At 46.4% G+C, this 21,263-nt stretch overlaps 1 long non-coding RNA gene across 2 annotated transcripts; it reads right to left on the bottom strand.

Annotated features, from left to right (window-relative positions):
* Positions 1-319: 319 nt before the first annotated feature.
* On the bottom strand, positions 320-1,709 carry LOC131382993 (uncharacterized). 2 transcript variants are annotated; one of them, XR_009212637.1, is made up of 3 exons: positions 1,608-1,709; positions 658-838; positions 320-555 (listed from the first exon to the last, which is right to left on the bottom strand). It is a non-coding gene; the product is annotated as an uncharacterized LOC131382993 (long non-coding RNA). The 2 variants fall into 2 exon arrangements; XR_009212636.1 differs by having other exon boundaries at positions 1,250-1,624.
* Between the last annotated feature and the right edge of the window lie 19,554 nt (positions 1,710-21,263).

Consider the following 21,263-nt stretch of genomic DNA (forward strand, 5'->3'; position numbering starts at 1 on the left):
CTCAAAAAAAAAAAAAATACAAAAATTAGGCAGGCGTGGTGTCATATGCCTATAATCCCAGCTACTCAGGAGGCTGAGGTGGGAGAATCACTTGAACCCAGGAGGCGGAGGTTGCAGTGTGCCGAGATCGTGTTACTGCACTCCAGCCTGGACGACAGAGCAAGACTCTATCTCAAAAAAAAAAAAAAAAAAAAATATGGGACCACTGTCGTATATGTGGTATGTCACTCACTGAAACGTCCTTATGCAATGTGTGACTATTATATGCTGTATCCTCCCAATAACGTAACCTAGAGAGAAGAAAACAGTATTAAGAAAATCGTAAGGAAGAGAAAATGTATTTATATTCATTAAGTAGAAATGGGTCATTGTACAGGTCTTCATCCTGGTGGTCTTCACATTGAGGAGGCTGAAGAGGAGGAAGGGGGGTTGGTCTCGCTGTCTCAGGGGTGCAGAGGCAGAGAAAATTCTCGTGTAAGTGGACCCGTGCAGTTCAAACCCGTGTTGTTCATAGGTCAAATGTACTATTTCTCTCTTACTCCTCCCTCATTGTGACTAAAAGAAATAGATGAAAATGGCATTTTTTGTGCTATTTTTGCAAGCTGTATGTATAGTCAAGCTCTAAAATCCAACTGTACAAAGTCCCTAGTGCCTCACCCTTAGATGGATTAAAAACTTCTCTAGAAAGGAGATGATGTCTTTATCTCTTCTTCCCTTCCAGCACCAAGGGGAGTGTCTTACATTTAGGAACACTTGATATGTGTTTTCATTAGATGGATGGATGGATGCATAAATGGATGTTATAGATCTTCATTAAGGCAGCATCAGAACCTTCACTCTGTGAAGTGAATAAACAAAAGTAAAGCATCGGGGTGCCTGCTTTGTCTTGCCACTTACTGCCAACAATGCCTAAGGCACGTGATCCACACGATCTGCTGCTGTGGTGTTTTCAGGGTGTTGTCTTGGTTTTTGTCTGTTCATTTTTTTGGAGTTTTGGTACCTCTGGCTGCAGAGGTGGAGGACACGTAGCCCTCTCTCGATGGCACACAGTCACTATGGGGCTGGGCAAGGCCCTTCCCGTGGTTTGTGTTTTGTGGACTTTTACTCTCCTCACCTCCTCATGGGTAACCATTGGAATGTGTTTACGTATTTTTATTTGTGCCAGTGCTTTAAAAATACAGTGACTTTATGTGTGTATTTTTAATTTTCCTAAGGAGTGTTGTGCCACGCGTCTCTTGCTGTTTCTTACCCTTTTCACTCAGCACTGAAATGTTCAGATCCACCCACGCTGCTGTGTGCACAGGAGGCCCGTGGTTTCTAAGCACTCCTTTGGTGCAGCCGCACCTGCGCCTATCTATTCTCCCCATTTTGGTTTTTTAAGCTACAACTGACAGTAACTTGCCAGGTTAACCAATCCTGCTACCAGGGATTGGAAAAAGAGGAGGCACTGCATCTCCTTAGCCCTGAGCCCTGGGAAGAGAGGTAGAGGTCAAGGAGAGGTCAGCCCAGCCAGGCCAGCTCTGTCACCACTGGTCCCCTTGGGCAGCGGCTCAGCCCGGCTCTGTTTTCTCACTTGCAGCAGAGTCAACAATCCCTGCCCCACCGACCTCAGGGCTGGTATGACGCTTCCAGGAAACAATAGGAGAGGAAATGGCTGTGAATGGTGGGCATGGCCACACGTGGGCCCACAGCCTGCCCCAGTCCCTTCCTCAGCTGCCCTGCAGCCGCCCTGGGTGCTGGAAAGGAAGTGAGTCGTCCCTAGCCACAAGGAGGCACTCACTCTCAGGGTCATGCAATGAATTGTTACGTCCTGGGTACACTTCTGCCTCCCTGGTTACGCTGTCCTGCTCCCCATTCAGGGGCTGTGACCTTCCCGGGGGCCGTAGGGATGTGCACAGGCCCCTCAGGCATGAAACCCACCCCAGCTTCCTCTCGATCTTTGCCAGTGTCACCCTTTCCCTTCCTTATAAGCCCCTGCCGCCATTTCTATTCATGTGATGACTTTCCAACCCGGTGCTGGGGAGCAAACGCCCTTCCCCGAGTCCCGCACTAGGGATATTAGGGATATTCCAGGGAGACTGGTGGCAGGCCTTTAGGGTCATTCCAGCATGTGGCGTTGGTCATCCAGCCCCATATTCCCTCAACAATAACAACAGCAGCAACAGCGGCAACAAGCAGTGAGAACATGAACTCCATGTTTAAGCTAAAAGACATCAAGAATGCATGCAGCCCAGGTCTGCACTGGCCGCCCAGCTTCCTCCAGCAAAGGCCCCAGGAGCAGCGTGCTGGGCCTCTCTGCTGTAGGCAGAAGGGCCTGAACCAAACTTCCCAGCATTGACTGAGCCCTCCCAGGGCCAGGCGTTGCCCTGGCGTCTGTGCTCGCTGGGCCCAGGGAATGTTTCTAGTCGGCCTCACTGCCCAGCATTATTGATTTTTCCCAGGAGCCCATGAGCTTCTGGAAGGCTGCCACGAATCATGTTCTTCCACTGCTTAAAACCCTTCAGCAGTTCTCCCCTGCCCTCGGGACAAAGTCCAGTTTTCCTCATTATGGCACAAAGGCGCTCCCTTTGAACCCAGGGCCTTCCTCTCCTTGCAGCTTCAGCCCTGCCGGTCCCCATTCTTGCTCTGTGCTGTGTCCATAGTTACGTTCTTGAGGTTTCTGAAAGGAACCATACTCTCTCTTGCCTCAGGACTTGCCCCCATGCCTTTTCTTCAGCTCCAAACATCCTTCCCCACCCCTTCCTTCCCACCACTTGGGTAATTCTGACTTGTCCCTCTGGTGTCAGAAGTCCCTCATGGTTCACAGGAAGCCTTGCCTGCTTACCAGGCACAGGCAAGGTATGCTGCCCAGGTGAGCACATGCAGTGTGCACCTGTGCATCCTGGTGCACCACGGCCCCCACCCCGCTACACCACAAGGCTCAGGACGATGTGTCCCCTAAAAACTCATATCTTAAAGTCTTGTCCCCCAGGGTGTGACCTTCTTTGGACATAGAGTCATTACAGAGCAAATCAAGCTACAATTAGGTCATTAGAGTGGCCTCTAATCCAAAAACCTGGTGTCCTTCTAAGAGGGGTAAATGTGAAGAAAGACCCTCAGGGAGAAGGCCATGTGAGGATGAACACAGAGACTAAGGTGAGGCTTCTACAAGCCAAGAACCCTAGAGATCACCAGCAAACCACTAGCTGGGAGGAAGGCACAGCTATCAGAAGGAACCAACCCTGCCAATCCCTCCATCTGGGACCTCCAGCCTTCAGAACTGTGAAACTATCAATTACTGTGATTTCAGCTGCCCTATCTGTGGTGCTTTGCTACCCTAGAAAGCTAACACAGGCAGCAATGATGTCTTTACTTCTTCATTTTTTTCCACTTCATCTACAGAGCTTAGCACAGCAATTGGAACAAAAGTGGAGCTCAGTGCATAGTTATTGAGAGAAAAATTTGTACTCTGGAGAACAAGGAGGAGACGTGGTTCCTGCACCCAAGGATCTCATGCAATGAGGACACAGAGCAGGAATAAGATAACTCAAAGTGTGTGCATAATGCCAGGTTAGACAGATGGACAGCCAGGCCACTGCGAGTGCAAGTCCCTGTAAACCAAGAAGAAAATTCTAAGGCCCCCAACCATCTGAATGCATGGCCTCTCAGCCAAGGCATTCCAAAGTTAACCTATGAAACTAGTTCAGGTCATGAGGGGAAGGGGGAGCCAGACATGCCTCTTGATATCCTCCTTCCTTTAGGAATTACTGATAGACCAGCCTCTTTAAGTCCGAGAAGAAACATTTATAACCTATTCTCTCTGAAGCCTGCTACCTGGAGGCTTCATCAGCATGATAAAACCTTGATCTCTACAACGCCTTACCATAACCCAGATAATCCTTTCTCTTGATTCCAGGTCTTTAGATAATAACTCAATCAACTGCCAGTCAGGAAGTCTTTGAATCTGACTGTGACCTGGAAACCCCCACTTCCGGTTGTCCCAACTTTCCAGACCGAAACAATGTACACGTTACGTGTATCGATTGATGTCTTATGTCTCCCTAAAATGTATAAAACCAAGTTGTAGGCCCACCACCTTGGGCACATGTGGTCAGGACCTCCCGAGGCTGTGTCCTGGGCATGTTCTTAACCTTGGCAATATACGATCCTAGATTAACTGAGACTTGTCTCAGACACTCTTGGGGTTTACACCCCTGACTCAGATGGGGGCAGGCAGTGCCTGGCAGCAATCCCGGGAATCTTCCAAAACCCAGATCTTCAAGTACAAGCTGGTCAAGCAGAAGAGAGAATTGGAAGAAACAGAGGAAACAAAGCACAGTGGACTATTTGTGTACCTTCAAGTAATGTGCTGGGAGAGAAGCTGGGACCAGTCGTGAGGGATCTGGTAAAACCTGCCCAGTCTGGGAACCAATGAATGAACTTATTAGGTGGGTCCTAGAAATTTTTCTCTGGCAAACTGAGGATGTATTTCAGGGGGTTATGAATCACCAGCAGCATGCTCCCTGCTCTTCATGGACATCAGAAGCTGGGAGAAATCTTCCTTTGTGAGCCCCCAGCCTCAAGGGCAGGCAGTTCCTGGGCTGAGCCTCACTGGTGAAGCCTTTATGTGCGATGTGGGAACTGGCCACACACCAACTTCTGTTTTGCCCTTTTAATGGGCAGCATATCTCCTCAGCAGATGTGCTGCATGACTATTTTTAAGCCCACACCATCTTCACCCTCCTAGAATCTGCCTCTGATTCTTGGAAGTTGGGGAAAACCACATGTTTTTCATCATTTCTCAAAACTACTAGTTTGCAGCAGCAGTTCTGCGAAGGTGGGGAAGAAGCTGAGGACATCGGTGCCATGTTTCTGTTCTTATTCTCTGAAAGTAAAATAACGCAAAGCTATAAAGACCATCAGGGAGAATCAGAGCGCAGACAGGATTCCAAAGGACGGAGGCTGCCCCCGACAAAACCCCTCCCCAAAGTGGGGAGGGGGCAGAGAAGAGGCTCCAAGATCCCAGGTGCTTCCCTCTGCAGCACAAGACACACTATGGGGTCTGTGCAAAGATAAAACATTGATTTGGGTCCAGTCTTCTCGGTCTCATTTTTTTTTTCATCTCTCAGAGGATGTGTGGTTGTCCTGAATGCTGTGCTCAGGACAGGAAGGGAAAGCAGAGGCTACATAACTCACCCGGTCTGCAGGACAGAGGAGGAGAGCGGGCTGAAGGCCCATCCACCTCTGAGTGCATCAGGGGCTTCTGCATCCTGCTTCCTGAATCGACACTTGGACCCAGCCTGGCAATGGGCCCCAAAGACGCCAATTAGATGGATGTGGTCTCTACACTGCAGGTGTTTACAGTACTCACTTGCCCCTGCAGACCCCAAATGCCAGAGAACTCATTTGCTGACCTTTAGCTGATGACAGGGGCTGGAGTTGACATTTGTATCAACCCAGTGCATGCCTCAGTGGGTCACCCTTCTGTGAGCAGGTGCTTCAGAGGCACATAGGACAGTCCTGGTGGCTCACCACAAAGCAGGGCCACCACACGCATGGGGAGAACTAGAAACCGATGACTTGGAATTTCCCTGCTGTTCTGGGTGGGCTTTGATGGGCTTTGCTCTGACTTCCTCTCTTAGACCTCTGGGCAGTGTTGCTAGTGAAGCAATAGAGATCAAGCAACCTGTTTCACTCCAGCAGAGGCTGCATTGCAGCAATGAGGGGTGTTTGCCCCATACCCAGAGAGGCACTTCTGGGGAGCGAAGGCCCATAGCGAATGGGCAGCCAGCACATAGGGCCCAGGAATCTGCTGCGTTGCAGAAGCTGCTGAAGTGTTTCCCCTGCCCACCTCCCAGGACACCTGTGGGAATGTGGGAATTCCACAGATTATGGATTCTAAGCCCCAGGAGATTTAAAAGGAAGGGAGAGGGAGAGAATGGGAATCGATGCTCTATTATTTGATGAGTTTGTAGGAGAGTGTATGAGAGCAGAATGTTGAGACAAGACTTTCAACTTCGATGTAAGGAATATCTATTAAGCCCCTACTGTGTGTCGGGGCTGTGTGTGACGTCTAAAGAACAATTGGCAACAGCTTTCAAGGTGTGTCTGTGTGTGTGTGTGTGTGTGTGTTAGTGGCAGGTATATAACACAAGTTCAAAAGGGAATGTCATCATTGTATTAAAGAGAAAAAACTACCACTGCTGGATTTAGAGTTATGAGATCTGGGTTTGAGTCCTGGTTCTACTTATCAGCTGCTTCCTTGAGTGTCCTCTCTATAGAATAGTTATCATAGCTCTTCTGAACATCACAGGGTTTGGGAAGGTAGAAAAAAGAAAAGGGATGCAAAAACACGCGGGGAAAAGGAACATGGTTCCACAGCAAGAGTGGGCCTTCATGTAAACTATGAGCTTTGGGTGATAATGGTGCATCAACGTAGGCTTCTGACTTGTAAGGATCAGACCCCTCCAGTGCCAGATATCAACAGCGGGGAGGCTGTGTGTGTGGGAGCAGCAGGGAATTCCCCGGACTTTCTGCTCAATTTTGCTCCAAACAAAAAATGGCTCTTAAAAAAGAAGTAAATTCAAAAGAAAAAACACATAAAAATACATAATCCATTTGAAAAAATTACAATCATTAAAAAAGAAAGAAAAGGAAAATGGAAAACCACTATAGACGTGGTTTAATTGAGTTGATATAAAGCTTTGATAGAAAGGCACAAAGAAAATGGCCTAAGAGTTTAAATCCCAGTGAAATCACAGCTCATGAGGGGTACTTGAGAGAAACTAGGGAGAAAGGTTTAAGACACAGTCTCCAGCAGAATGGGCTGTCATGAACCCGTGGAGTAAGAATTGGGGTTAGGTCATGAGAACAGCTGCCTTTTCATATCATCCCTCCCTCTGTCAGTCACCCTAGGCAAGAAGCCATCCAGAGAGACTCCGAGGCCAGGGACTGAGTGTGCTCGCACACCTTGCCCTGAACCTGCACTTGTGTCCCTATTTCTGCCTGTGCCGCCATAACAGATACCACAACAGGGTGGCTTAAACAACACCGGTGCATTCCCTCTCGGCTCTGGAGGCTGGAAGTCTAAAATCAAGGTGTGAGCTGGGCGGTGCTCCCTCCAAAGCCCTGAAGGGAGGACCCTTTCTCACCTCCTCCAGTGTCTAGTAGCCCCAGGAGGTCCTTGGCTGTTAGCAGCATTGCAGTCATTCATCTCACATCTTCTTCCCTGTGTCTGTCTCCACATGGCCTTCTTCTCCCTGTGTGCACCTGTGTCCAAATTTCCCTCTTCTTCTCCTTCTTCTCCTTCTCCTTCTCCTTCTCCTTCTTCTTCCTCTTCTTCTTCTTCTTCCTCTTCTTCTTCTTCTTTCTTCTTCTTCTTCCTCTTCTTCTTCTCCTCCTCCTCTTCCTCTTCTTCTTCTTCCATTTTCCTTCTTCCTTCTTCCTTTCTCCATCTCTGTCTCCTCGTCCTCCTCCTCCTCCTTCTTCTTCTTCTTCTCCTTCTCCTTCTCCTCCTTCTCCTCCTCCTCCCTCTTCTTCTTCTTCTCTTCTTCTTCTTCTTCTTCTTCTTCTTCTTCTTCTTCTTCTTCTTCTTCTTCTTCTTCTCTTCTTCTTCTTCTTCTTCTTCTTCTTCTTCTTCTTCTTCTTCTTCTTCCTCTTCTACTCCTCCTCCTCCCTCCTCCTCCACCTCCCCACCTCCTTGTTGTTCTTCATCTTCTTTTTAGAGTGGGGTTCTCACTCTGTGGCCCAGGCTGAAGTGCAATGGCACAGTCATAGCTCACTGCAGCCTCAAACCCCTGGGCTCCAGCAATCCTCCCGCTTCAGCCTCCTGAGTAGCTGGGACCACAGGCATAGGCCAGCCACCATACTCTCGTAATTAAAAAAAATTTTTTTTACTTGTAAAGACGCAGTCTCACTATGTTACCTAGGCTGGTCTCAAACTCCTGACCTCAAGTAAACTTCCTGTCTTGGCCTCCCAAAATGTTAGGACTACAGGCATGAGCCATCATGCCTAGCCGAATTTCCCCTTTTTACAAGGACAATAGTCTTTTGGATGAAGGCCCACCTTAATGACCTCATCTTAATTCGGTTACATCTGTAAAGACTCAATTTCCAAATAGGTCACATCCATAGGTACTTCAACCTATCTTTTAGGTGGACAAAATTCAACCCATAACAGTGGACTAGAGTAGTTCATCCCCTCACCTTGTCCCCGAGTGCCAGGCAGAGAGGAAAACCCTGGGTTTAGAATTCTGAGACCTGCATTTGTATCTGAGTCTTACTAGCTGCATGACCTCCAACAAGTTGCCCAAACAGTGAGCCCCAGATTCCACATCTATAACAGAGATCGTAATGCCTACAATACCTTCTTCCCACCGTTGATGTGAGGATTCCATGAGACGGTGTTAGTGGATCACTTTGTAAACGCTAAAACTCCAGGCAAACATCTATCGTCATTTCTTCAAACAAAGGGCCCAGCTTCAACCACCTGTGGCTACAAAAAAAAGGGGGCAAGTTTCCATCAATACTCTAATTACAACCATTGCATGCATTTCCCGTCTGCCCACACGGGAAGTTAAACCCCTCAAAGCACCTTTTTGTTATTTCTGGGGGTTTCCCTGGGAGGTGTCACACATGTTCTGGAATAGGTTCCCACGTACCTGAGCATCTGCTCTTCTTGCCCCTCCTGAGTGACCAGGACTGCCTTCCCAGCTGTTGGCACTCCCGAGATGACCACTATTCTGGTGCCATTGGGTCCCCCGACTCAGGCCTTGCAGAAGGAGCACGCGCACCCCACCTTCTCCTCTGCTCCACCTCATTCCTCTCCGCACCCAGCTTAAGCTGAGCTATGCCCTTTAACCAGGCCTTGTTTGAAGTGTCAGCAGAAGGGATGCTCAAAACAGGGGGACTTGGGGCTGCTAGTGCCGCTGCTCCGTTAGGCCCCCCGAGCTTGCCTCCCTGGAGCAGGGCCTGCCCCGCCAGGGTGCTGTGAGCACACCTGCCCCTGACCATGCAGGGCAGCCCTCCAGAGACTCGCTCCTCCACCCGTGGGAGGCAAAATCTGCCTCCCTGTTCCTCAGTCCCTGTCCTAGGACAGGCCACTTTCCAGAAGGACTGGCGGTGGGAATTCCCACTCTATTCGGGGAAGCCCCCATCCCTTACCCAAGGGCCTGCAGCATTGCTTCTTGACCCCAAGCCACATGATTCCACTTGCACACAATAGTCCAGAGGCTGCAAATCAGGCACAGAGACCTGTTTCATCTGAGTCATGCAGTTTAAAAAATATATATGAATTGTTATCAATATTCCCATTGAGATAGTTTACATTTAAAAAAATCAAAATTTGGCCGGGCACGGTGGCTCACGCCTGTAATCCCAGCACTTTGGGAGGCCGAGACGGGTGGATCACAAGGTCAGGAGATCGAGACCATCCTGGCTAACACAGTGAAAATCCGTCTCTACTAAAAATACAAAAAGTTAGCTAAGTGTGGTGGCGGGCGCCTATAGTCCCAGCTACTCGGGAGGCTGAGGCAGGAGAATGGCGTGAACCCGGTAGACAGAGCTTGCAGTGAGCCAAGATCATGCCACTGCACTCCAGCCTGGGTGACAGAGTGAGACTCTGTCTCAATAAAAAATAAAAATTTCTGTCTTCTCCTGAAAACAACATTCAGCCTCTGGGTTTGCATGTCAGTCACCAGCTCAGGCTCTGTAGCAGCTCGCTAGAGTTGGAATGTGTGTCCCGCCACATCTCAGGTTGAAATGTGATCCCCGGTGTTGAAGGTGGGGCCTGGTGGGAGGTGTTTGGGTCGTGGGGGTCCCATGGGGGTCATGGGGATCCCTCATGAATGGCTTGGTGCCAGCCTTATGGTAATGAATGAGTTCTCGCTCCATTAGTTCCCAAGAGAGCTGGTTGTTAAAATGACCCTGGCACCTCCCCACACACTTGCTTCCTCTTATCATGCCATCTCTGCCATCTCTGCTCACACGGCTCCCCTCCACTTTCCACCCTGAGTGCAGGCAGAGCAAGGCCCTCACTAGAAGCAGATGCCTGATCATGAACTTTCCAACCATCAGAATCGTGAGCCAAATAAACCATTATATATACATATATATATATATAAATAAATTGCCCAGCCTCAGGTATTCCTTTATAGTAACACAAAATGGCTTAAGACACAGCTCCTTCCTCTAAATGGAGCCTGTGTTCTCCTATTTGCTGGATGCCCACGGTCTCTTTTAGTCCTGTGTATCGCCTTCCTGGCCCCTGTGGCCATCTGAATTGGTGGGACCATGCTCCTACAGTGAGCCTCAAAGGTCCACTCCACAGAGCACTGGGCCAGAGCTCGTTCTGGTGCCATTCTCTCCTCCAGCTTGGGGCGGCCATTCTGTCTGTGTGTCCTTCCTGCACAATGCTGCCGTGAGCTTTCCAGCTCCTAGAAACACCTGCACAAAGAAGAATACAGCCTCACAGCAAGAGGAACCGGCAGGTTAAGTGCAGGCTGCACGGCAGGTTGCAGCAGAACTCACCCTCAATCCATGTGGGGCCAGGAATCATTCCTTCCCCTTGTGCCACCTTCCATCAGCACCATAAAAAAACTAGTGGAGACAGGGTCCTTGCACAAGCAAGTTCAATTGCCATCTAGTTAATGGTGAGGACCCAGTCAAGCAGGAACAATCTGCCCCGAAGGTACATTTCAGTTTAATCTCTTTTAGGAAGCCCCTGGTTGCAATTTTTAAGGAGTCAATTTTCTAGAAATATTTCCATAAAATTATTTTTTTAACCTTATAATTTGGGCACCTATTAACATCATGTTACTGGTGTTTCGATAGACCCAAGGTGTAGCATGATAACAGATAGAGACCAAAACTTCACAGGCAGATAGTCATAAACGAAATGATGGTGGGAGGGCTGGGGAATTTCCACAGCACTAGAACCTCTGACACACTGTGGGCATAAAAGAGAGCATGAAGGAAGTCACACATATTGAATTTCTCTTTGCATGGAGGCACAAATGCATCTCTCTTGTTTGACCTTGAAATATTAAAAGAACCACAAAAAGGTATCTGCTTTGGGAAATCCCTCACGCCCCAGTGCTGAGAAGGGCAGGTGGACTCAGTCACAGGGCTCTGTCCCTTTAGGTCTATTGACCTCAGCATGGTTGTAGGGAGAGGTGCCTCTCCCTCATTCTTTTTCTAATATCCTCCCCTCCTTGCTTCCTCACTCAGCCTACCTCCCCAGTTACACAGCCGATGCAACCTTGACCATTTAACCAAAATATTGCCAGTGTTATGGGATAGCAAATGAACACAGAGAATTCTGAATTTTCTGCCTTAGAAGATACAGCTTTTGGCCAGGTGCGGTGGAATCCCAGCACTTTGGGGGGCCAAGGTGGGCAGATCACCTGAGGTCAGGTGCTCGACACCAGCCTGGGCAACATGGTGAAACGCTGTCTCTACTAAAAATACAAAAATTAGCTGGGCGTGGTGGCACGTGCCTGTAGTCCCAGCTTCTTGGGAGGCTGAGGCAGGAGCACAGCTTTCTCGTCTTCTGTGTAGGTTCCCCACATTGCCTCCAAGGTCCTGGGGCCATACTTAACTCCTACCACCTAGAATCCTCCTTTTCAGCATTTTTCAGTTCCTCAAATTTTAGACCCAAGGAGTGAGGCTCAGGGAAAAAAACCTCAGGATTCCTTCTCACCTGTCTGTGGCCCACCTTGCGAATTCTGATTTCCTGTCCCATTTGGGAGTTCTGGTCCTCGTTCCTGTCTGAGGACTTGTCACCTGATATAATTCCTAGCAGGAAAGTCCATCCATGTCAAAGAAGACCACACATGCACGTATGGACCCAGGCCTTAATATTCAGCCTACAACAAGGTGGTCGCCTCTAGCAACACAGCCCAGCTATTTGCAGCGAGAACACACACCTCCAACAGTGTCAGACCTGCCCCGTGCACTAAAAAGTATAAATTCTGCCCAGGTGGATGGGCTAGTCTAAGCTTTCCCATAAATGGGGGCCCCACACGGCTACTGGCTTCCTAACATCTGAAGGACTTTCATCAGCTAATTCAACTAAACTGTGCAAAGCCCTGTGCCCTCCTCCTCCTTAAAGCCATACTCCCCGGTGTCATGGACTATTCAGAGAAGAAAACAGCAGCGTTTACGGGGGGAGGACTTGGGTTCAAGTTCTTCTCTGCAACTTAAATTCTCTACAGCTCGCTTCCCTCTCTTGTCTGATCCATTCATACCTAGTCCTATAAATAGTCCTATAAATTTGCACACAAAGTTAGTTATTAACCGGCACCGAGGCTGCATGGGGTTTCTGCAAGATGACTGACAGTGATTACTTACGTGTGAGTTGAGCGTAAACATCCTCCTGCAATATTCAGTCCACGCCTCTGCAGCACGGCTGTCAACTCTAATAAATGTTTCCAGCATTAAAAGGCTGGTTTCTTATGGCGTCAAGAGAGTAAGGCCAATTAGTGGCGAATCAGAAATATCTGGGGGGAGGCCTTTCGGAGAATCATGAATAAATGTGACAAAAAGAAATCCATTTTAATTTGTATTAATTACTGAATAATTTCCCGTAGCATAATTGTTAAATTATTAATGAATACCATGAATTGTTTATTTTATTATGAAATAATTCTTTTTAATATACTTATTAATCTATCAGTGATAATTATTAATTAACTTACCATATGGATTAATTAATGCATAACAATGAAGTAGGTTGAGAAGGGCTACAGCAAAAGATGGAACAAAACCAGGGGGATAAGCAAGAAAAGAACTCTGCTATGTCATGGAGCTTCCAGAAAATCAGATTAAAACATTCTGCAACTGGAAAAGTACATGTTCTCTTCTGTAGTATGTCCTCTGCACAAATGTTTTAAAACTTCGAATCTCCTTACCTGGTCTTTTTTTGTTTTTTTGAGACAGAGTCTCACTCTGTCACCCAGACTGGAGTGCAGTGGCGCTGTCTCAGCTCACTATAACCTCCACCTCCCAGGTTCAAGCGATTCTCCTGCCTCAGCCTCCCGAGTCAGCTGGGATTACAGGCACCTGCCACCGCACCTGGCTAATTTTTGTATTTTCAGAAGAGACGGGGTTTCGCCATGTTGACTAGGCTGGTCTCAAACTCCTGACCTCAGGTAAGACACCCACCACGGCCTCCCAAAGTGCTGGGATTGCAGGCATGAGCCACTGCGCCCGGCTGTCCTACCTGATTTTTAAGGAGTAAGTAATCATTTGTGTAGATTTTAGTTTTTTGTTTGTTATTTTGTTTTTATTTTTTTAAAAAGTGTAACATTTGGCCAGGTGCGGTGGCTCATGCTTGTAATCCCAGCACTTTGGGAAGCCAAGGTGAGTGGATCACAAGGTCAAGAGACCAAGACCATCCTGGCCAATATGGGAAACCCTGTCACTACTAAAAATACAAAAATTAGCTGGGCATGGTGGTGCACACCTGTAGCCCCAGCTATTTGAGAGGCTGAGGCAGGAGAATCACTTGAACCTGAGAGGCAGAGGTTGCAGTGAGCCAAGATCGTGCCATTGCACTCCAGCCTGGTGAAAGAGCGAGACAGCATCTAAAAAAAAAAATATATATATATATATATATATATATATGTACACACACATATAATATTTAATATGTCAACAAGTTTTTTAGATTTTTTTTCTTTCTTTTAACTTTTATTTTAGGTTCAGGGGTGCTATGCAGGTTTGTTATGTAGGTAACCTATGTGTCACAGGAGTTTGGTGTACAGATTATTCCATTGCCCAGGTCATAAGAATAGTACCTGACAGGTAGTTTTTCAATCCTCACCCTCCTCTCTCCCTCCACCTCCAGAAGGCCCTGGTGTCTGCTGTTCTCTTCTTCGTGTCCTTGTGTACTCAATGTTTAGCTCCCACTTAAAAGGGAGAATATGTGGTGTTTGGTTTTGTTTCTGTGTTAGTTCACGTACGATAGTGGTCTCCAGCTTCATCCATGTTGCTGCAAAGGACATAATCTCTTTCTTTTTTATGGCTGTATAGTGCTCCATGGTATATATGTATCACATTTTAGATTTTTTATTTTAAAAAAATTCAATGCCCCCAAAATGTAATCACCTGAAAACATTTCACCAGGTGAAAACTTTCTCATCCCACAAACTTTAGGCCAAGGAGAGTGTGCTTTTCCAGAATCTAGGGAAAAGTTAAAGCCCTGGGCACGAGATTAATTCACTTAGAATTTCAGGGTAGATACTGATTTTTATTAGGCTCTTGTGCCACTCTCAGAAATGCCACATGCTCTTAGTTATCAGCCTCACACTAATACCTGTATACCACATCCTGTTCAACAGAAAGGAATATCCACTTTAACACCCATCAGGAAAAAAAAAATGCTCTTTTTAAAATAAATCAGTGACAGTTTTCTCAAATAAAAAGTCGGATCAAGAAATAAATGTAGGCCAGGCACAGTGGCTCATGCCTATAATCCCAGCACTTTGGGAGGCCAAGGCCAGTGAATCACAAGGTCAGGAGTTCAAGACCCGCCTGGCCAACATGGTGAAACCCCGTCTCTACTAAAAATACAAAAATTAGCCAAGTGTGGTGGTGAGTGCCTGTAATCCCAGCTACTTGGGAGGCTGAGGCAAGAGAATCGCTTAAACCCAGGACGTGGAGGTTGCAGTGAGCTGAGGTCATGCCACTGCACTCCACCCTGGGCGATAGAGCGAGACTCTGTCTAACAAAAAAAAAAGAAAGAAATGCATAAATAAATGTATCCCTACAACGGGATATTATTCAGCCATAAAAAGGAATGAAGGGCTGGGCTCAGTGGCTCACGCCTGTAATCCCAGCACTTTGGGAGGCCAAGGTGGGAGGATCCTGAGGTCAACAGATTGAGACCATCCTGGCCAACATGTTGAAACCCCATCTCTACTAAAAATACAAAAATTAGCTGGGAGTGGTGGCGGGCACCTGTAGTCCTAGCTACTCAGGAGGCTGAGGCAGGAGAATCGTTTGAACCCAGGAGGCGGAGGTTGCAGTGAGCCAAGATAGCACCACTGCACTCCAGCCTAGGCAACTGTGCGAGACTCCATCTCAAAAAACAAAAAACAAACAAAAAAAGGAATGAAGTTCTGACACAGGCTACAACATGGATGAACATTGATTGGAAACATGCTGCTAAGCGAAAGAAGCCAGACCCAAAAAAGAAGCACTGAGTGATTCTGCTCATACAAGGAACCTAGAATTGGCAACTTCATAGAGGCAGAATGTTGAAGAGAGGTTACCAGGGACTGAGGGGAGACAGAGTTGCTGTTAACTGAATACGGAGTTTCTGTTTGGGATGATGAAAATAACGAAAACAATTTTGGAAACAGATGGTGGCAATGGTTGCACAGCATTGTGAATGTAATTAGTGCCAGTGTACTGGACTCCTAGAAGTGGTTCAAATGGCAAATTTTATGTCTATTTCATCGCAATAAAAAGTACAAATATTAAAATAAATGAACACTTGGAACACTTGAGCCATAGAGTTCCGCCTGGGGGGTCTTTGGCTGAAAGGACAGACCAGACCGTGTCCCCAAGGCTTTTCCATCCCAGACCCCTCGCAAGCCCATCTCCTCCATCTCCACGGCCCCTCCCCACCCTTCTGCTGACCTGATGGCTCTGCTTCTGATCTCAGCCCCCCAACCAAGAAAAGCTTCCAGAATCACAGAAACACATTCTGGGAAATGAGTTTTCTTAAAGCCTTTGCTTTTGGTTTTAATTAAAGAAAGTTAAATATCTTGAAAGCAAAACTGCTATCTAAAGCAGGCTAAAATACAACTGCAACTTTAGGAAAACTTAATTACACGTGCTATCAGTTACTGGCCCATGATCAATCTATCTATATTTCCCTTTTCTCTCATTCCAGAAAGTAAGAATAAAGTGGCTTTGCTTAAATATAAAAACCGAATCTCTCTTCTCATCTCTTCTACTTCCTTGTATTAGATTGTCTTCCAGAACTAACCAAGAGGTCCCTAAAGCTGGCTCCAGAGACAGGACCCTTTGAGAATGTCTCTACACTTTAAAAACACCCACTCACACCTGTAACCCCAGCACTTTGGGAGGCCGAGGTGGGCAGATCATGAAGTCAGAAGATCGAGACCATCCTGGCTAACATGGCAAAACCCTGTCTCTACTAAAAATACAAAAAAATTAGCTGGGCGTGGTGGCGGGTGCTTGTAGTCCCATCTACGCGAGAGGCTGAGGCAGGAGAATGGGGTGAACCCAGAAAGCGGAGCTTGCAGTGAGCCGAGATCACACCACTGCATTCCAGCCTGGGCGACAGAGTGAGACTCCGTCTCAAAAACAAAACAAAAAAAAAAACAAACGAGAAAAACACCCACACCAGGTTGGCCTTTTAAGTTTCCACAGACAGAAAATCCCTTAGAAATTGTATTTGTAAACAAAGACCTGAAATTGGTGATTGCACATTTCACATAAGATGGGGAGGGGGGGCTTTTGCTCCGGGTTAACATGCATGGCTTGAACTTGACTCAAGGTCACCAACTAACCTATGCTGAGAAGAACCTTAATGTGATAAAAAGAAGTGAGTGTGAAATTTCCTACCAGCAAATGTTGATGGTTAATTTTCTGTCAACTTGGCTGGACCAGTGTGCTGATATGTGGCTTAACACAAATCTGGACGTTTCTGTGTGGGTCTTTTGGGTGAGATTAACCTGTAAACTGAGGGACTTGGAGTAAAGCAGATTGCCCTTCCCCATGCAGCGGGCCCCATCTAATCAGCCGAAGGTGTGAAAGGAAAATATCGTGGGCCCTCCAAATCACTAAGCTAAAGGGGAAATTCAAGCTGGGAACTGCTTAGGGCAAACCTCCCTCCCATTCTGTTCAAAGTCATCCCTCTGCTCACTGAGATAAATGCAGATCTGATTGCTTCCTTTGGAAAGGCTAATCAGAAACTCAAAAGAATGGAACCATTTGTCTGTCACCTACCTGTGACCTGGAAGCCCCCTCCCTGCTCCGAGTTGTCCCGCCTTTCTGAATTGAACCAATGGTCATTTTACATATGTTGATTGATGTCTCATGTCCCCTTAAAATGTTTGTAAAAGCAAGCTGTGCTCTGACCACCTTGGGCACATGTCATCAGGACCTCCTGAGGATGTGTCATGGGCATGCACTCTCAACCTTGGCAAAATAAACTTTCTTTCCTTTTTTCTTTTTCTTTTTTTTTCTTTTCTTGTTTTTTTTTTTGAGATGGAGTCTCGCTCTGTTGCCCAGGCTGGAGTGCAATGGCACGATCTTGGCTCACTGCAACCTCTGCCTCCCAGGTTCAAGTGATTCTCCTGTTTCAGCCTCCTGAGTAGCTGGGATTACCAGCACCTGCCACCATGCCTGATTAATTTTTGTAGCAAAATAAACTTTCTAAATTAACTTAGACCTGTCTCAAATGTTGGGGGTTCACAAAGGCCTGTATAGAACAAAAGACTGAGCTTCTCCCGAGCAAGAGGGACTTTGGTAGCAGACAGCTTCACACTTGCTTCTCCCGAGCAAGAGGGACTTTGGTAGCAGACAGCTTCAGACTTCACTGCAGGATTGGCTCCTCCCTGAGTCTTCGGCCTGCTGGTTCACCCTGCGGACGTTGGACTTGCCAGCCTCCATAATCACATGAGCCAATTCCTTAAAATAAATCTCTCTATATACCCAAATACACATTCTATTGGTTCTGTTTCTCTGGAAGACGCTGACTAATACAAAGATCTAGGAACAAATCCTGAGTCCCCTGCTAGATATTTGCAGAATGATTTCAGTAAACCAATTAATCTCTCTGAGGGTAAATGTCTTCATCTGTGAAAGGGAGATTTTTATAATACCTGAAAGTGTTCCCGGGGTAATGTACATAAAGCACATGAGATATCATGGGTGCTAAATAAACAGTAGCTTTTAAGAGGGAATGCCACAGACACAAAACGAAAGAAACCACTTCTCTTCCCCTTAAGTAGCTTATAGCCTTGGAAAAGAGCTAAATAACAATGGAAGTAATGTGTACTAAAACAAATAAGTAGGGCTTCAGACTCATGCGTCTTGGGTATAATGGGAACTAGAATGTGCCACCCCAAAATACGCCACTTTGGCGTAAGAATTGTTTTGAGCTGAAGGCAATTAGCTGTCTGCCTTCCCCTATTCTGTCTAAAAACAGGACATAAATTTCCGTTTGTAAGGGTGTCTTCCTTTCCCATACCAGGAAGAGAAACACTCCAGAGACAACTTTTAGCACCTGAGGCGACTCTTATCTGCCTAACAAACGTTATTAAACAACACTTGTTTATTATACATTTTCTCCCTTCACCTTGCCATAACTTGCCTCCCATCTCAGAAGCCCAAAATCCCCTTTCCTTTGTCCAGCCTAAGATGGTTTATATAAGCTCCAAATTCTAACTGCCTCTTCGAGTCACATTTCATTGTGAATTCCTGTGCCAGCATACATAATTATATCTGTTATTCTCTCTTGGTAGTCTGTCTTGTGTGAATTTAATTCACAGGGCCCCCAACTACTGAACACAGGAGAGTAGCGAACAAATGTTTTTCCTCCCCTACAAGTATAATTAAAAATATAGGAGATCTTGCAATTAAGAATTGGCCTCTGAACCAATATTCCCAATCTCTAATCTCAAACCTGTTTTTTTCCTCCTGAACTGATGGTATGTTGACCTAGAGACGATAAAGACAAAGTTATTTAGGAAGGTAACGCTGGCAGCCAATTGGGTGGAATAGCTGGAAAAGTTCCTTTAAGAGTGAAAGGATAGGCCAGGTACAGTGGCTCACTCCTGTAATCCTAGCACTTTGGAAGGCCAAGGCAGGCAGATCACCTAAGGCCAGGAGTTTGAGACCAGCCTGGCCAAAATGGCAAAACCCCGTCTCTACTAAAAATACAAAAATTAGCTGGGTGTGGTAGCACATGCATGTAGTCCCAGTACTCAGGAGGCTGAGGCAGGAGAATTGCTCGAACCCAGGAGGCAGAGGTTGCAGTAAGCCGAGACCACACCACTGCACTCCAGGCTGGGCCACAGAGCAAGACTCTGCCTCAAAAAAAAAATTAAAATAAAAAAGAATGAAAGGATCCATAATTACAGGTAGATTATCATCAGATTTCTATTTTTGCCAGATGTTGAAATTAGGTGTATTGAATAACATGCATGGGACTTAAAGTCTGAGTAGCTTCTTTCAAATCCCAGCTCTGCTGCTTAGCAGCTGCCATTGGAGAAGTGATTATCCTCTGAGCTTCATTTTGTTCATCCGTAAAACCCGGTGACCAGCACACAGGAAGAACACAGCAAATGCTGGTGTCATTGAACATGCAGATAAATGAATGATTAACAGTCATTGAATTTAAAACTGTTTATCAAACCTAGGCTTGGAAGATTCAAAACAGAAACAGTGGTGTTGACAGAGCATTATATTTTAATGGATGACAGTAAATAGAAAAAGGGGGTTGATTCTGGAAAAGCAGAAAGAGCTTCAGAAATACTGGGAAGCTCCTGGCTTTTGGTGCTCTGTCTTGTTGAAATATTTAAGCCTCAACGTACTTTCTCAACCTCATTGTTAGTGAAAGAAGGAAGTTCTATTAAAGAGAGCAAGAGAAAAACCATGCCTCAATAGCCAGAGTAAATCTAGTTTCCATCACACTCAGGGTGACCCGTTGGTCAAGGCAAAGCAGCATGGACGCTCCTGATGTCAGGATTTTGCTGTCCTGACCTGAGATGCTTCTGGGTGAACCTATCAGACAAGATGCTTTCTCAGACTCAAGTTCAACCACGTGGACCTCAGAGAACGTATAACATAGTGTTTGTTGTTCCAGCTAGTACCCAGACAGGAGTCACCTCTGTGCATGCCTTTGCATGCATCGCCATGGGGGTTTTCCCAGCTCTAGTTTTCTAGTTCACTCGAATGAACACAGGAGGGATCACAAAGGCCTGAAGAATGTGTGTTCTTTTCTTCTGTTTTCCTGCACAGGTGCTAGTGTATTAAAAGCAAGAGCAAAGGGGCAGCCTGATGGCTGACAAGCTGATGAACAAGAGCCGCATGTGTGCCTCGGCTGTTCCTGGAGAACAGTATGGAGAGTGGATTTCTCCATCACCCTCTCAATTCCCAACTACGTCCCAGTTGTCCCATCCTCAGTCTTAGTTGAGTCATAAGGGTAACCTCCAGGATGTCTCCAGAGCTAGAGGAAGTTGCATAATATTAGTGTTTTTTAAGTACTTTTAGAAAGCAGTGACATTCATTTGACAAAAAAATTTAATGTACAGTGATTTCTTTCACTTACTGCTGTTGACTTTTCAAAAAAAGATAATCTGAGGTCCCTTCCCTCTAGGATGTATTTACAACCTCCTTGGGGAGTCAAACATAAAAATTAAATAAGAGCTATGGAAGGATTACACCGATATAATTAATTTTAAAATTAGATTGAGAGCAAAAACATTTATTGAGCATGTACTATGCTCCAGGTACCTGCATAGGCACTTTTATTTATTCCTCTGATGAAACTGTCCTGTAAGGCATGAGATAGTATCTGCATTTTACGAAAGACAGCTCTAGGCTCAGAACGGTTAAGTAATGACAGGGTTCAGGACATGCTACCCCAAAGTGTGGTACCTTGACACACTGAATATCTCAAGCTGAAAGAATCTGAGAGATGGCACGTGCAAGAAGCTCCCTCTCACCTTTCCCTCTCACCTTTCCCCTCACCTTGCCTCCTGAATCAGGTCATAAAACCTAGGAAGGATTTTCCGACCTTCTCCTGAGGCAGGTCATCGTAAGACCCTCCTGTGAGCGGTGCCCTCCCTAGACCCAGAGAAAGGGAACATCCTTATTTCTGAAGACAGAGAAGAAGCTGAACAAACAGGCCTTGCTCAGTTTCCCCCAGTTTATTCCCATCAGATCACACTCTTTCCCCAATCATGTTTCCGCACACGTGGCCACTCCTCGTCAAACCTGTTGTACAAAAGAAGCCAGGCTGAACTGTTTCTCTGGGTCATTTCCTTATGAAGGTTCTCGTGTCGAGTGAAACTTAGATTAACTAGATGTGTATACTTTTTTCTTCTTAATCTGTCTTTTCTCGTATGGGCCTCAGCCCTGAACCCGAGACGGGCGAGGAAGATACATTTCCTCCCGCACTGTGACAAAATAAGCGTCTTCTCGTTCAGAGTTTCCGATTCCAAATCCAGGAGTCTTCCCACTGCATCAAACCTAATGATAAATATTCAAGCGTGTACAAAAGAAGGATCCCTGTAGTTTAGTGC

Source organism: Hylobates moloch, unplaced genomic scaffold, assembly GCF_009828535.3.
Source record: "Hylobates moloch isolate HMO894 unplaced genomic scaffold, HMol_V3 SCAFFOLD_3, whole genome shotgun sequence".
Classification (NCBI taxonomy): Eukaryota; Metazoa; Chordata; class Mammalia; order Primates; family Hylobatidae; genus Hylobates; species Hylobates moloch.